Source organism: Schistocerca piceifrons, chromosome 1 (genome assembly GCF_021461385.2).
Source record: "Schistocerca piceifrons isolate TAMUIC-IGC-003096 chromosome 1, iqSchPice1.1, whole genome shotgun sequence".
NCBI lineage: Eukaryota > Metazoa > Arthropoda > Insecta > Orthoptera > Acrididae > Schistocerca > Schistocerca piceifrons.
In genome coordinates this window covers 1,099,802,988-1,099,820,020 of record NC_060138.1, presented here as the reverse complement: position 1 = coordinate 1,099,820,020, position 17,033 = coordinate 1,099,802,988, and positions in this window count along the sequence as shown.

The window sequence follows — 17,033 nt, the reverse complement described above, 5'->3', positions numbered from 1 at the left end:
TCATAAAGTCTATTTCAGTATATAATTTATCATCTGATCGCATTCATCAGTTAGTTGTGGTCAGTATTTTGAACGCCGGTACAGATTTTCCAGTTTCCTGGGCACGAGGACTGTTCTTTAGCCTGGAAGCAGTGCACTGGTCTCCAGTTAATCTGATTAAATAGGCGATAGTCCGGGCTGAACGTGATGCTTTCAAAGACGAGTGATTTCCAAAGGATGGCAGGTGTTTCTTAACACTCGCTTGGAAAGAAACTTCCTGGAAATGTTGGCAGGAAACTGTACCTTACAGCAAATACTATGAGCGGTAGTAGGGATTGGCTAATTGAAGCGGCGATATTCTGTCCTGGAGGCTAATAGGCCGCAAGGCTTTTACGTTGAAATAATTTTGTACAGCGGTTTTGGAGTTGGGGAAATCGAGAGCCAACTGGGAGCCCTCGCGATGGTAGGACGTAAGTCGCGGTCCTGTGGGGCGGCGCAGTGTTTCAAAAGTGTTGCGTGCATGAAGTCGGGAGCGAATGATCCCCAGAGATCAAAGAAATTGTTTCTTCTGCTACGTAAAATTGGAGGAGTTGGCATGCAGCTTGTGAAGCACTCGGCGCTTTTTCGGTTTTTGTGAGAAAAAATGCGACTTGATGAGAGAGTCTTGCTACATGGGCGGAGGTTTCCTTTCACAGTGTGGAGACATCAGCTAGCGGGAGGTACTGTTCGATAACAACAAGGCAGACTTGGCGAGGTCTTGTAGAAGATAATAAATTTCGTTGATTCTCCTTTGTAACTTTAGACTTTTATCTTGTTTTGTGTGTAGAGATGACTAGGAAGATCGGCCTCTATGTTGTTATCATCCGAAACGTAAATTACAAGGTCCACTCGAAGAAAGATAGAAAAGCAGGTATGAAATTTCTTCTCAGCAAAAGCCTTGAACGCAAAAATGGAACAATAATGTTTCGCCTCGCTCTTAGATATAGATAGAAATGTGTGGGAATTTTATATGAATGACACTCAAATACAAGTTGATTCCGTATTGATGATCGGACTTCCAGGGATGATGGAGAAGGATAAATGTATCAATTTGAAGTAAGGGCCCCTGATTCGGCAAAGACGAGTCAATAGTTATAAGCCAAAATCGTTCCGGTACCTCTAAACCACATAGACCTACTTTAAGAGCTATGATCACTCGTTCAGTAAAAGAGATTTGTTTAGTAGCAAAGACGAACAAGTTCTCATAGCTCTTACGGTATCCACTTTAGAGCCCATGTTTACTTTTTTTCTAGTTTTGGTCCATTCTGCCAGTCGACCACATCCCACAGTATGGAAAGCAAGAAGAATGCAGTCGAAGAGGTCTACTGTCAGAGGTATCAGGATGATTTTCGGTTGTAAATTTAGACTCGGTCGTTTGCGGACCAGTCTCTTGGCGCAAACTGATATATTTACCCTTTTCCATCATTCCTGAAATTGTAACGTAATCATAGAATCACCCTGGGTAATCAGAGGTGCTGCTTACCGCAGGGGTAAATTGTTTAACAAAACCTCAAAATCTGCGGAAGAGAACTGGGCACTTTCTGATGCGGAAAGCATTTCTCCTACCCGTGCAAACCTCTAGTCATTGGACCACAGCTGTTACCAATGTATGTGAATGGCGTAGTATATGACATCTTAAATTCCTTGAGGCTGTTGACCGATGATGCTGTTGCATACAGGGAAGTAGCAGCGTTAGAAAACTGTGTAGCAAAAGGCAGGAATACGTTCGAAGTATCGAGAATTGGTTCGATGACTGACAGTTCACCTTAATCGTAAACAACTTGCAGTGCGTTTAAATAGCCGAATAGACCCATTATTGTTTAATTGTACGTAAATCAATCATTGGAAGCAGTCAGGTTCACTGAATATCTGAGAGTACGATACGGAGCGATTTAAAGTGCAACGATTACGCAAAACGAATCGTAGGATTGGCGAATACCAGACTGAACCTAATTAGTAGAATCCTCAGGACACGAAGTTCAACGGCGAAGGAGGTAGCTTACGAAGCCTGATTCGCCAAATTCCCGAGTACCGCTTCTGAGTCTCAGACCCTTATGACATAGGAGTGATGCAGGAAACAGACAGAATCCAACGAAGAACAGCGCGTTTAATTATTGGTTCGTTTAATAGGCGCTAAACATCACGGAGATGCTCGTCCAACTCCGGTGGCAGACACTAAAAGAGTGCTGTGCTAGATTATGCTGAGGTGTACGGTTAAAATTCAGAGATCGCAGAAGAGTCAACAAATAAATTGCTTTCTCCTACGTACATTCAGAGATCGCAGAAGAGTCAACAAATAAATTGCTTTCTCCTACGTACAGGGTGTCTCATTTATCTCCACCTAAATAACTTTTTGCTCAGGTAGACGTTATTTAGCTACTATGGGACACGACTAACATGACTGCCTTTCTTGAAACTTCGTAAACACGAAGATACGAACAGCACTACGTCTTTCTTAAACAGTAGCCTTTACTTGTTAGTCAGTGAGCCAGATCCTCTCCTCGAGACCTGTTTAAAAACTTACCATAGTGTGCCACTCACGCCAACAGGACGTTACTAAAAACGTGTCACATTATTGATTAGCCTCTTCTATACCAGCACATAGTGCAGGTATCTGGAGTAACGTAACTCGTCCACTTGCTGGAGTTGACAGTAAACAAATGGAAGCCCATTACTGCAATTATTGTTCTGCTGACTTACATTCTCCATAGATAAGTAGCATTTCTACCTTCTCTTCCGTAATATATATTGTATTCGCACAATGCTCGAGTTGAAGATGGTTGGCTGAATGACTCTGTGTTTTCCTTGTGTTGGCTGTCCAGTCGAACAAGTGGACCTGTCCAGCCGAACAAGTGGACGAATTAGGTTATTTCGGGTTGTGTGCTAGTACAGTAGAGTACATTTTCTGCTGTCTTTTTTGATAGGGTTTTGAGCAGGTCTTGATCAGAGGAAATGTATCACCGAATAAAAAGATGCTTACGGCTTTTCATATCTTCGTAACGAACTATTTTAGAAGAATGCAGTTATGCTCGTTAACGTCCCCGGACAAAAAAATTATGTAGGGTGTTGTGGATAAATGGGTCGCACTAAACCTGTCACGAAAAGACGGTGAAACTAAAATGAAATTCGAGCTCACTGGAAGGTCTTCCGACAGTCGTTTCTCACGAGCACCATTCGTGACTGCAACGGGAAAGGGCTGTAATGACAACTGTACCCTGCGGTAGACAGTGCAAGGTAGCCTGCGGAGTACATGGATCCAGATGAACGGGTGACGCCAGTCGTCGACAAACTCATTAGTCAAAACAGCCAGATATCAACAGCACAACGACTGAAATTTCGTTTTAAAGCCAGTTTTTTTTTTTAATTTCAACTATGTTGGTAGGTACATCATTATTTACTTAACTAGGGTCATTCTAAGCTGGCCGTCGGTAAAAAAGCCCTCAACCTTACGGAGATATGTTTATTGCGGTCGACCTATTTGAACTCTCCTACCAACCCACGTCTCCTATACTTGTTCCGTCTATCTCCTTTCGCTTACCCTATTTGTATGTCCAAGCCATCTCAATACACCTGTCTCAGTACTCTACACTACATCATCTTTCACTCCACAATGCTCCCTAACGTCATGTAAAGTTTTAAGTCTTAGTTAAACTTCAGGTTCGTTGAATCTAAAGCGTGACATAATACATAATAACGATATTCTTTATTGATAAAATTAAATTGTAACTTATTCATAAAATTAAATAATGATAATGACTGCCAAAAATTAGCGTGAACAATGGCTTTGCATTTTCTTGGAAGGTTTAAGTTAGTCAGGTTTGTATATTGTTTTTAATTTTACGCGCGATTCCAGGTTCTCATCGACAAGACAGCTTCTTAATTTACTCTTGGTGTAAGATTCATTCTTGAAAATGAATAGGCGCGAATAAGTAATGAATGGCAAACGCTAACTTTGCTTCAAAGCAGTCGCCCGAAGATAACGCCACACCAACCATGTTTGTAAAAATAGAAATAAGAAAACCAGTCCTGTCTAAAAGTACTTTTATTTGTTATTACACAAGGTTGTATTTCTTTGTCAGTGTCATCGTCTGTTCACTTATTTCCGACTCGGAATTATTATTAAATCGCTTTCCAAATGGTCCCTTGTTAGTTCATTAAAACATAATTATCTTTCTTCGCTAAATCGCTCGCTTTTTTTTCCACATTTCAAGAGAAACTGCTGACATCCTCCAGCGGAATACATATCCTTTCAGGTGCTTTATTTAGTGTCAACTTCAGCACGTTAAAAATTATCAATCGCCACCTGTTCCGAAGATACTGCCACAGTCAGCAAAAGCGATGTTGAGTGACAGCGGATGCACGTGGGCTAAGTCACCTACATCCCTGTCTAGCGCGCCGGTCGGAAACCGACTTGCGTCCATGTTTCATTTGCACTGTCCGTGAGCGCTAGCACGTTTATTTTCTGGAAGAGCCGCTCTCAAGGGGCCAAAGAGCCGCATGTGGTTCGCAAGCCGCGGTTTGCCGACCACTGCACTACGCGAACATTTGGGCATCGAAGCAAAGTCTGGCGATCGACAACCTTATTTCACCTCCCCTCCTCCCTGTGCTGGCCAAATACTACATCACCTACCCTGCTCCCTGTGCTGCCCAAACTGGCGGTGAAATTTTCTTCCACCGCCAAGATTTGAACCCGCTGCCTCCAAGTCGGGCACCGCTGCACGGCGACTTCGGCTGCAGAGGCGGCGGGCGAAGTGACGTGTGGGCGCTGTGCCAGTTTGTGGCGAATCCGCGTTGTTTCTTTCCGGCTTAGTTTTCGCTGTTGGGCGAGTGCGCTGCTCTGGTCGCGGATGTGTCCCATCCGGGCGGCAATTTTTGAAAACGACAGCGATAGCGTCGTTAGAGGGCAGTGGGCACATCCGGCTGGCGGAGCTATCTGCGGAAGGCGACGACGCCGGCGCGTGGGACCGCGCACGCGCAGATAGGTCGGCCACGTCCGCGGAAAGCTCGCAAAAGCGTCACAGCTCGGCGCTTTCCGCTCTGTCCTCCGCGCCCACCTTCCGGGTCCTTTCAGTTTTATGTAGCAGGGTTGTCCACTAAACGTACCTTTGGAAGCCGCCTACTTACTGAAATTATTCGAATAGATCTGCATTGTGAAGGTACTAATGTAGAAGGTGCTAATAAGAATTCACTAATCAAATTACGCTGGTGACGGCAGTAGAGCGGGCGATGTATTTAGTGAAATAGTTTTGAAAAAGGCAGAGCCTGTGGTAAGATAACCTTGTATAACTTGATATACCCTATTGTACAGTATTGATACATCGGTTAGAGTTCTTAACACGAGCCGCGCGGTGTAAGCGTCTTGTCACGGTTCATGCGGTTACCCCCGCCGGAGGTTCGAATCCTCCCTCGGGCATGGGTGTGTGTATTGTCCTTAGCGTAAGTTAGATTACGTAGTGTGTAAGCTTAGGCACCGATGACCTCAGCAGTTTGGTCCCATAAGATCTTACCACAAATTTCCACTTGTTTCTTAACACGAAAACTTGACAGCAGAAATCGAAAGAATTTGAAATACACACAGAAAGAATATTAACCTGGTTAGTGTCGCAAACTACGAGCGATGTGAGGGAACTCATATGGAAATTGTTATATGTGTAGCCTATCCCACCTTTTTTCAGTTTTTACGTAGAGCAGGCTGTGAAGAAAAGCAAGGTGAAATATGGAAATGGAAATAAAGCTGAGGGCGTCGAAATAGAAGCTTTGAAGTTTGCCGACGACATTGTGATTCTGTTAGAGACGGCAAAGGACTTCCAGGATGATTTGAACGTCATGGATAGGGTCTTTAAAATGAAATCAGTATCAACAACAGCTATAACAATTGTAATTCCGAGTTGTCTAATTACATCAGGTGATGTTGATGGAATTTATATTATAAAATGAGACAGTGAAATTATTCGATGAGTTTTTCTATTTGGGCATCAAAATAACATAATGGATGATGTAGGCAGGATATTAATGTTGACTGGCAATAGCCTGAAAAGAATTTCCGAAAATAATAAATATATTAACGTTGAAAATAAATTTGTCAGCAAGTCTTTTCTGAAAGTATTTATCTGGACTGTAGTTGTGTGCAGAAATGGAACTTGGACGATAAACTGGAAAGGCAAGTAGAGAATAGAAACTTAGGAAATACAGTGCTGCAGAAGAGTGCGGGAAGATTAGACGATTAGATTTCTTGAGTAGTGCTTGCGGTTGCTCTTTTTGTAGAATTGAGCTCTACCAAAACTACGGTTGGGTAGTTTTGGTGCAGTACATGAATGAATGATTAATGGATAAATGGTGGGATTACCGGTAGTACTGGTAGCATTGGTAAGGGAACAAACATAAATTGATATGTAAGAGAGAAATTGGAAACCAGAAATTTCTCTTTGTTTTTTAGTTTGTTTGGTTACCTGTTCAACAGATAATCAGAACCGCACATCATCTGAATGTTAGTCCATCGCCGGCCGGTGTGGCCGTGCGGTTCTAAGCGCGTCAGTTTGGAACCGCGTGACCGCTACGCTCGCAGGTTCGAATCCTGCCTCGGGCATGGATGTGTGTGATGCCCTTAGGTTAGTTAGGTTTAAGAAGTTCTAAGTTCTAGGGGACTGATGACCTCAGAAGTTAAGTCCCATAGTGCTCAGAGCCATTGTTAGTCCATTGTGTTTTTACATCATTCCAGGATATAAGTTGCATTATATAAGTAATAAAAATTACTTGGTCGCGTAACTTCATCGCTTTTATGTAACCACAGCAATTACTTTTAATGCAAGTACAGTTTACACGCACATACATAAAAAACACACACAAACAACTATTGTTCTTATTTTGTGCTCAGCAGAACGTTAGATTGCTAAAATATTCTGTTGGTGTCCACTTATATAGAGTGAAATGATCATCGTGATAAAATAAGAAATCAGAGCTCGTACAGAAAGATGTGAGTGCTCAGTTTTCCCGCTCGCCAGTCGAGAGTGGAATGGTTGAGAAGCTTGGAGGTGGTTCGATGAACCCTCTGCGAAGCACTTAATTGTGAATTGCAGACTGGTCATGCAGGTATAGATCTTCGACATATTTTTGTATTGCGCTTTTTTTTAATTTTACCTTTTTGTCGAGGAAGTTTCGTTTTCTAGCACTATATGGTAAATCCGTATGGTATTATTTATTTTTACAACAACAGCCCTCTATTTCTCGTTACAAATCATCAATTTTCGAGTAGAACCTGAATTAAGCATTGATCAATTTTGCTTTAAGTACTCGTTATTTTTAAGCGACTGACAAGAGGATAACCATATAGGCCAAAAAATGTTCCGTAGGTTACACGGACGTTTATACACCGTCATTCAGTTTTTAAGACGGTCTGCATCTTCCGGTTTTTAGGGGAATTTACTAAGACACTGATCGCATATGTAAAGAAAGCTATCGTTACGAGGGTATGCCTGGTAGGTATGCAACAAACCTAATGTATAGGTAACGTGGGCACGACCGTAACTGACAATACCTACCAGGAAAACTACCGTAATCTGTGCTTGCTTGTGGTAGTGTATGGTAGCCTAAGGTAGTTTTATAACTCTACTCAGTTGTCGTCTAAAGCCATTCCGGTTAGTGAATGTGAATTCATTTACCATTGAACACCGCCTTGACTTTGTCAAAAGTATTACAACTACAAGGGAAGTTATTTCCAGACACGACCATACGAGTACTTTAGCATTCGCTGCATGGGGCTCTTTGAAATGTTCAGTTTCTTGTGATCGAATTTGAATCGATATTCGGGATCTTTGGTATATATCCTCAATTATTCTTCAGACATTTGAAATTACCGAATGTTTCAGGCTCATATTACGTACGAAATGGTTCGTTTTTTATGAAAATTAAATACGCAATGAGCTAAATGAAAAGTTTTTCCATCCCACTTATCTTGTAATGATACCTTTACCTCTTGTAAAAGCTGATCATCATCTGTAATAAACTCATATCTAACAACTACTAATGATCTTCAACTTGAGAGAAAGGTTTTTCTTTTTCTTGAAGAAACTTTTTAGATACAGTATTCGGAGCAATCTGTCTAGAAAATTGTGTGATGAAACCAAAAGATACACAAACGCCACTGTAGATTTTTTCCGTGAACGATTTTGGTCTGTTTTGGCATTCGAGCGGGTGTAGTTGATTATTTCTAGGATTATCTGCATACATACGGATAGTGAAAATATAAGCTATGTACAGCGTATAAAGGCAACAAGAAGGTTGCCCGGAGCGGCTTTTGTCAAGTCGACAAGACGTGTGTAACTCGCGGACCGCGTTATGGCGTTACATGCTCCGTAACATTTCCGTGGCAAGGCTGTGGTGTTCGGCGTTGGCCATTGACATCCTCTGACATGTTGCTGTTATCCTTAGTCCAAAGACAGATGTGGCCCAGTTCTTAATATTAGTCTGCCCTGCGCAAGTGTCTTCATGTCTCTTCTACTGAAAGGTATCTCACCTGAATCCGCTTGGAATAGGCAACCCGTAGACTTCATTACAATCTTTGCCCCCCCCCCCCCCCCTTCCCTCTCTCCCACACCCATACACACTTTCTTTCTCTGCCTCGTGATGACTGGGTGTTGTGTGCTGTCCTTAGGTTAGTTAGGGTAAGTAGTTCTAAGTTCTAGGGGACTGATGACCATAGATGTTAAGTCCCATAGTGCTCAGAGCCATACACACTTTCCTCTGTAACCAAATTGATCGCTTCTGTCAGTAAGGTTTTTCCACAAATTTCTTTTTTCCCCGATTACTCGATCTACCCATCGAATCCACGGCACTTTTCAGTAACACTACATTTCAGTTGATACCAGCGTTTTGTTCACTTCTTGTTATTAAAAATATTTTTTTCTAGGAAAGCTTTCCCAGTTCTTACCAGTCTGCATTTTATATTCTCTCTGCTTCCGCCACTGTCAGTTATTCTTCTTCCCAAACAATAGAACTCTTATACCCTTTTTAGTGTGTCATTTACTGATCTGATTCCCTCAGCATCACCTCATTTAATTAGGCTACTCTCCAGTATTCTTGTTTTCCTTTTGTTGTATTTCATCTTATACCCTGTTTTCAAGACACTCCGTTTTAATGGTTATCCAATTCCTTTATTCTCTTACTGTCGCGAACCAACCTTAAAATTTAGCTTTTCTTCCTGAACTGTAATTCCTGTTCCATGAGATATCAGCAGTAGGGCGGTAGAGTGGACGATATATTTAATGAGATAATTTTGAGAAAAGGCGAGCCTGTGGTAAGATAAGCTCTTAAAACTTGTTACGCTCTATTCTACAGTATTGGTCCATTATTTAGAGTTCTTAACATGAAGACTTGACAGCAGAAATCAAACGAATTTGAGATACGCACTGAAAGAATATTAACAGATTAGTCTAGAAAACTACGAGTGATGCTGAGGGAAGTCGTATGAAAATTGTTAAAAGTGAGTTAGGGTTGCAGCCTATCCCACATTTTTTTCAATTTTTACGTAGAGCAAGCTGTGAAGAAAAGCGAGAAGAAAGTTGGAATTGCCGGCCGAAGTGGCCGTGCGGTTAAAGGCGCTGCAGTCTGGAACCGCAAGACCGCTACGGTCGCAGGTTCGAATCCTGCCTCGGGCATGGATGTTTGTGATGTCGTTAGGTTAGTTAGGTTTAACTAGTTCTAAGTTCTCGGGGACTAATGACCTCAGCAGTTGAGTCCCATAGTGCTCAGAGCCATTTGAACCATTTGAAAGTTGGAATTAAATCTGAGGGCGTAGAAATAGAAACTTTCAGGTTTGCCGATGGCATTGTAATTCTGTCAGTGACCGCAAAGGACTTAGAGAATGATTTGAACGGAATGGATAGGGTCTTCAAAAGACTTTATGAAATCAGTATCAACAACAATTGTGATTGAGAGTAGTATAATTAAATCAGGCGCTGTTGATGGAATTTATATTAGGAAATAAGACAGTTAAGTTATTCAAAGAGTTTTGCTATTTGGGCATCAAAATAACACGATGGCTGATGTAGACAGCATGTAAAGTGTAGACTGACAATATGAAGAAAGGGATTTCTGAAAACGATAAATACATTGTCGTTGAAACTAAATTTAAATGACAGCAAGTCTTTTCTGAAAGTATTTGACAGGAGTGTAGTCCTGTGCAGAAATGAAACTTCGACGATAAAGTGGAAAGGCAAAGAGAGATTAGAAACTTCGGAAATGTAGTCTTTTGAAGAGTGCTGAAAGATTAGATGGATAAGTTAAATAACTATTGAGGATGTACTGAATCGAATTGGAGAGAAAAGGAGTATATTGCCCAACTAGATTGAAATAGGTTGTTAGGGATGAAGGAGGTGGTGGTGGTGGTGCACAGATGAAGAGAAAACATAGTTGTCTACGTAGCTGCGACATTACGGAGGCGTTGCCGTAGAGACGATAAAAAACCGCGTTACGTCACAGGTTGAGGTTAGGCGCGCGAAACATCTGAGCCGGCCCACTGAGACTGGACCGAGTGCTACAACAACAATCATTTACACGCGCTCCATACGCGAAGGGAACAAGGAGTATTGGATCGAATCACCTTCAGACGTGCGCTATACAGTTGCTTAGAAATAATGCTGACGTGATAAGGGATGGAGAATGGAACTACCCAGGGAATGGCTGAATAGAAGCGTGACAGAATTTTGAGGAAGACAGGGCAAACCTAATTGAGGGGAATGGGTACCCGTCCGTGCCAGCCTGGGCAGGACGGCACTTGGTCTCGGGCTTCGCAGATCGTGTTCGCAGCTAAGCCGATACGGAGCCGGGAAGCCCCAGCAGCTCAGCAAGCGCACGCACCGCTAGGGACGCCGAACACGCCTTCCGAGCTTAACGGTGGCCGTTTCGTAGTTACCTGCGGGACGTCACTACCAGCATTTGTGAACACACACAGAGGCAGCAGCTTTATGTTAACTTTAAGTAATCCTTAATGATTTTACGTGACACATAGGAACAGTTAAGGACATGACATTAATTTTGTGAATACGAGTCCTTGAAGCGTCTGTGTTTCGGATCTTGCTTCGTATGCGTATTTCGGAGCGGAAGCTGTATGATCAAAGTTGTTCGTCTAATGCGCTAGATTCTTTAAGCTGAAAAATGTAAATCATAGTACATGCTCACTGTCGACCATTATTTCCTGATATCCAGGTCCTCAGTTTAGGATGTAGTGACACCCGTCTAATTTTGGTCGTAAGTGTTGGTCAGTATTCAGGGATATGACAGGAACGCTCGTATGAAGCAAAAAAAAAATCTTCGTATGGACATACACCCTGTTCCAAGTTATTTCCGAGATAGGACACATTAAGCGCCACGTTTTTACGTTTTTCTCGAATACCTCGAAAACCGCGACTTCTAGCGAAAACATGCCGCAGTCAAAATTGAACTACATCAAATTTTCCACAAAAATGGTCCTGTTCATTTTTTCTCTGTGTATAATAGTGCGCGTGAAGAGAGAGAGAGACTATTGAAAATCTTGTGTGATGTGCATACTCTTTAGGGTAGGTGGTTTTTGTAGGCGAATTTGAGATAGTTTCCGACATGATAGACCACAAGTGTCCTATATGAAATTGAAATTGCTCGTCACGACTTCCTCTACATTACTGTCCTACACTGTAAACAATGACTATGTATTTGAATAATGAGGAAAATAAAGTGTACGTTAGACGTGTTTTATCTCGGAAACCGATCGGAATAGGGCATACATCAACATGAAGCTTTGTTGCTTCAAATGGTCGTTGCTGTCATACCCCTGACTATTGACCATTCCTCCTGGGTCACCCTGTACAGAACTCGCATTGTCGGGTACGTTATGTTAGGTGGTGTGTAGATGCGAAGTGTTTGCCACAGGGCAGAAAGAAATGGAGTTCGGCGCCTATACAGTGCTGGCTGTTAAAACTGGGACACCATGAAGGCAAGTGACTTCCGATTCGATATTGCAGTGCCTGTGTTGTTCAGAAGTACGATGCAATGTTCCTTCGGACATGCATGCATGGCCGTGAGTCGTGCTCGGGTAGCGTAATGGTAGGACGACCACTGACAATTAAGCGAGAAATCTGGATTCGAGTTCCGGTCCGACGCAAATTTTCATTGCCGTCATTCCATTAAACAGCTAATGTTTGTCCATATTCGCAACTAAGAGTGCTTTTCATTTAACGTTATAACTTCAAATTGGCGTGAAGTATGCTACTTGCTTGCATATGTAAATAAGGATTTCAGCACAACCACACAAAGTAGGTAGGAGTAAAGCCATCTACATCCTGTACGTAAGTAAAGATTACACAGCGAGTTTGTCATTCAGAAATCGTATTTGCATGTTGTTTCTTTGTGACAAGATCGTGTTATGTCTCGTGGGATAAGGAAAAATATTTACTAGCACGTGTCCGAACACGACATCGGCAGGATCGTTGCCTTTCGGGACTCTGGTGTATCTTCCCGCGATGTTGCTGGTCGCACTGATCGGGATCCTGCGCCTGTCGTACGAATATGGAATCGATCGGTTCAGGAGGGCTGTACTCAACACCGTGCAGCCTCTCAACAGCCCCACGCGTCTAGCGATCAAAAGCGCAGACATATTGTTCTCTCGGCCGTGTAGGACAGAGGAACCACGTCGTGCATCTATAGCCAGGAAATGGGCTTATTTGAAGTTAAATATTCACACACATTCCTGGCTGTCAGCGTGGCGACCATTGTTGCGGCTTACGCTGACGCGCCGGCAGTGGTGCGTCCAACGACGACACCGGGTTCAACAGTGGGGACGCTTCGTTTTTTTTTCCCGGTTCTGCGTACAGCCTCCGACGAGATCGAATGTTGCCAGATGACATTTGTCATCGTCATACCGGCGTGACGGCATAGGGTGTCGATTAGAGCTCAGAAATGAGCTCCGTGTACTTGCTTTAAACTCTCCTCTGAGTCCTGTCACGTCATCTCCCAACTCGCCGTCCCCGTGTGCCTTTAGACTCGACTCGTGAGCCTCCGCTACTGCCCAGTCATCGCCCGAGAGTCGGCTACAAGTGGGCTCGACTCGCTCAGAATGGAGAACGAGTAAACGAGCTTGCAAGTACAGTAGTAGACCCGCGGCATTTCCACTATTTACGCAAACGTTCTGAAAGCAATTTCCGCCATTAAACTGTGAAATACTAGTCATTTATTTCGCACAATCATGATTTCGCCTTTATAGCCATTCTCAGTGCAGGCGAAAATATCACAAAACGTCCGACCTGCCTAAATGACAGAACAAGTTATATACCAATATAATGATCGGTTAGCAATGAATATCGTTCTGTTTATACATAGGTTTACATAGATAACACTTTTTCGAAGACTGCCGTAAATTTTTATTTTAATATTTAATGTCTATACAGAGGATGTCTAGCAATTACATTGACATAAACACACTTTTGAGGCGTTGCCGAGTCTGTAACGACAGCAGGCCGTACCAGAAAACATGACATCAGGATGAAGTGCAGTCTCTAAATGGTTATTAATTATAAAAATAAATTGTAGAAATGAATGATAAGCTACACAACTGGCTGTTAGCCCATAAATGCAAGTTGCCATGGCCAAATAAACATAGAAATAGCGCGCTTTTTTGTCGCAGGGGTATAACAGTGATGGTGCTGTATGCCCAGTTTCCGTTTGACGCAGTATGTGTTTTCTCATTGTGGAGGTGGAAATTACATAAAAGAATACAACCATTCTGTTTGCGTTGGCCCAAATTTGTACGTTTCTCGCCTGGAGCGTGGACTATACCATGAAACTTATTCCATATATCACTCCTCCTCTAATAGGGCAAATTCGCAATTGGTGTTATTAATTTTCGTCTTATTCCCTCCACTTTCTCACAAAACACAGCTTCGTTAAAGTCCATCTCATTCCTAAAAGTAAACTCCGCCCGAACAGGCCATGAAGATCCAACAGAACCGACCGCCCGCCGTGTCATCCTCAGTTCACTGGGGTCACTAGATGCTTATATGGAGAGGCACGTGGTGAGAATACCGCTCTCCCAGCCGTATGTCAGTTTCTGAGACCGGAGCCGCTACTTCTCAGTCAAGGAGCTCCTCAGTTTGCCTCACAAGGGCTGAGTTCACCCCGCCTGCCAACCGCGCTCGGCAGACCGGATGGTCACCCATCCACGTGCTAGCCTAGCCCGGCAGCGCTTAACTTCGGTGACCTGACGGTAACCGGTGTTACCACTGCGGCAAGACCGTTAGCCATCTGATCCCTGCCATCAGTCATTTCGCCTCGTCATTGCTAGTTTACAGCAGCAAGATCGTGTACTCATCATCCGTACTACCAAAAAATCACTGTTAGCCTTACACTGCTGCGTGCTTCAGTAATACAGGACGAGTCGAAGAGTATGAAGCGACGGCAGCGTCACAATTCTCAGACTCGTCAAACTCGAGGAACTACTGCCGGAACAAAGGGAGACCGGTAACAATGATGTAACAGCGGCGCCTTGACGTGTGAAGGAAGTAAGCCAAACGTTAGACTCGTACTCGCTCCGTTTCTGATCCCTAGTGTCAATGGGCATACAAAATGATCGCTTCTGGCTCCCAAAATTGCTGATTTTCAGCATACCTCACGTGTTAAGGCTAGTGCTTTGGAGGTCTATAAACAAGACACAGCTTGCACGTTGCACCTGCTATTAGGATCTTCCCCGATACAAAGGCTGTTGGACTGCTGCGCTGGCTAGCGTGTTCTCCTGGTGTCTCACCCATTGAAAACATCTGGGCACGTTTTGCCGATAGACTGACACACGCCACAACTCGCCAGCCACTGCCGCGGTTGATGAAGTATGGCATGGAATGGCGTACCCGTATGTCACCAGCGCTCATTTCAATCTCTGCTGATCCATTGTGGACGCAGATTAGGGGCTGGTCAAATATTTACAAAGGAAGATCGCCGAACAGTCGTATATTTTGAGAAATTATTTTATTTTATTTTGAGAACCAGTTTCGGCATTTCAATACGCCATTTTCAGGCCCCATATCCACTTCATGTATAGACATTCATATACTATGCGATCAAAAGTAACCGAACTGCGTAGTTTGGCATTTACCGGCGTGATGTGTGGCTTATGAGCAGTCGCTCGACCATGAAATCAGAGTTTTCTCACCTCCCGCCTAACTGATAATACTTGCAGTGGATCGTGATGCAGTTTGGAATTGCTATGTGATGGTCTGGATAGATGTCTGCGTATTGCACATTACGACCCTCTTCAACGGTCTGCGGTCTCTTGTCAGTCAACAGACGAGGACGGCCTGTACGCTTTTGTGCTGTACGTGCCCCTTCACGTTTCCTCTTCACTATCACATCGGAAACAGTGGACCTAGGGATGTTTAGGAGTGTGTAAATCTCGCGCACAGACGTACGACTCAAGTGACACCCAATCACCTGACCGCGATCGAAGTCAACGACTTCCGCGGAGCACCCCATTCTGCTCTCTCACGATGTGTAATGACTACTGAAGTCGCTGATACGGAGTACCTGGCAGTAGGTGGCAGCAAAATGCACCTAATATGAAATACGTATATTTTTGGGGGTGTCCGGATACTTTTGGTCACAGTGTATGTACTGATATTGGCATACTGGAGCCATCAGTATCTGGATACCGAATTCAGGGAAAGGCATTCCTATTGTTCTACAGCTCCGTGTTCACCTCATCTGAGTCCTTGGAACTCTTTTCTTGAAAAATTGAAAAATGTCTTAAAAGGACCTCTTTTGGGACTCTGACGAACAGTCTGTGACCGTCATGTTAAAGGCCCTACCAGCTGAGGCCTTCAGCGCTGCTGCCAAGGTTGGGAACGTACACTCCGCCGGTTATAGCTGCCGAGGGGAACTGCCTTGAAGGGGATAATAGAGTTGTTTGAAGAAAATAAAAAACTGGTAGATGACACACCTCGTATGTTGCGTCAGTCGACGGGTAGAGGAACAAGGTGAAAAGGGCTAGATATAAACGAGAGTTGAACGACGTGTACACAAAAGGTGTTGTGATGTGACTTCCGGCCTCGTACAGTGGGCGGGCGGTGACCTCTGGGGGTGGAGCCGGCGGCTGCGGAAGTTACACCAGCCGGCGGCCTGTCTCGGCTGCTCCACGTCCGCTCCCGTGTTAATGGGTTCTGCCGTTGCCAACAGCGGAATCTGCTGTGTCAATTCCTCTCTTTTGAGAGCGAGTCTGGAAAACGCGTGCGTGCGTGTGTGTGTGTGTGTGTGCGTGCGCATGCGCGAAAGTTCCAGAGACCCCAACTCCGTACAGAGCGGGAACTCTTGTTTTTTCCCCTGTTTCTTTATCACGGTTGAGACTGTAAGTAAAGGATGTTTGACGAGCTACGCAAGCGCTGTGTCCGGGGTTGCGGGGGAACCAGTGCCAGAGGCGCAGGCCCCGATGGCTGCATACAGTTCGGCCCGCTCTGCAGACTGGCGTGACCCGTATCGGATTTTGCAGTACTACACCAGATGGGATGAGCCTTGGAAGGAAGTCCGACAAAATCGATGTGACATTCAGCACTTTTATCCCAGCGTGTCGGTAGAGTCTCCTGTACGCAAACTGAAACTGATGCCTTGCAACGTAACAGTGGTGCACCTCGTAATACTGTCACACAAGCATACGACGTGTACGAAGTCCTGTGCGTAAAAACAACCGTCGGCCACTGAAAAAAGGTTGGTGTATATAGTTCACATATCCATCAGAAGTTATTGTTGGATTGAAAAAGACCGGTCTAATTATTCGCGTTACATTAATTACATAATTCTCTTTTTTACATCGTGCGGAGGGTCTTGATTTGTCTGATTTTGGATTTTTAGAGCTCCAACGTATTTCTTTTGTGAGCTCATGTCATCACAAGAAAAAGATTATTTTACGGTCTGCTGTATAGTGTGAGTACTACCGAACTATCAGTTTAATAAGTGATGGTCGCAAAATACTAACACACATTCTTTGCAGAAGAATCGAAAAACTGGTT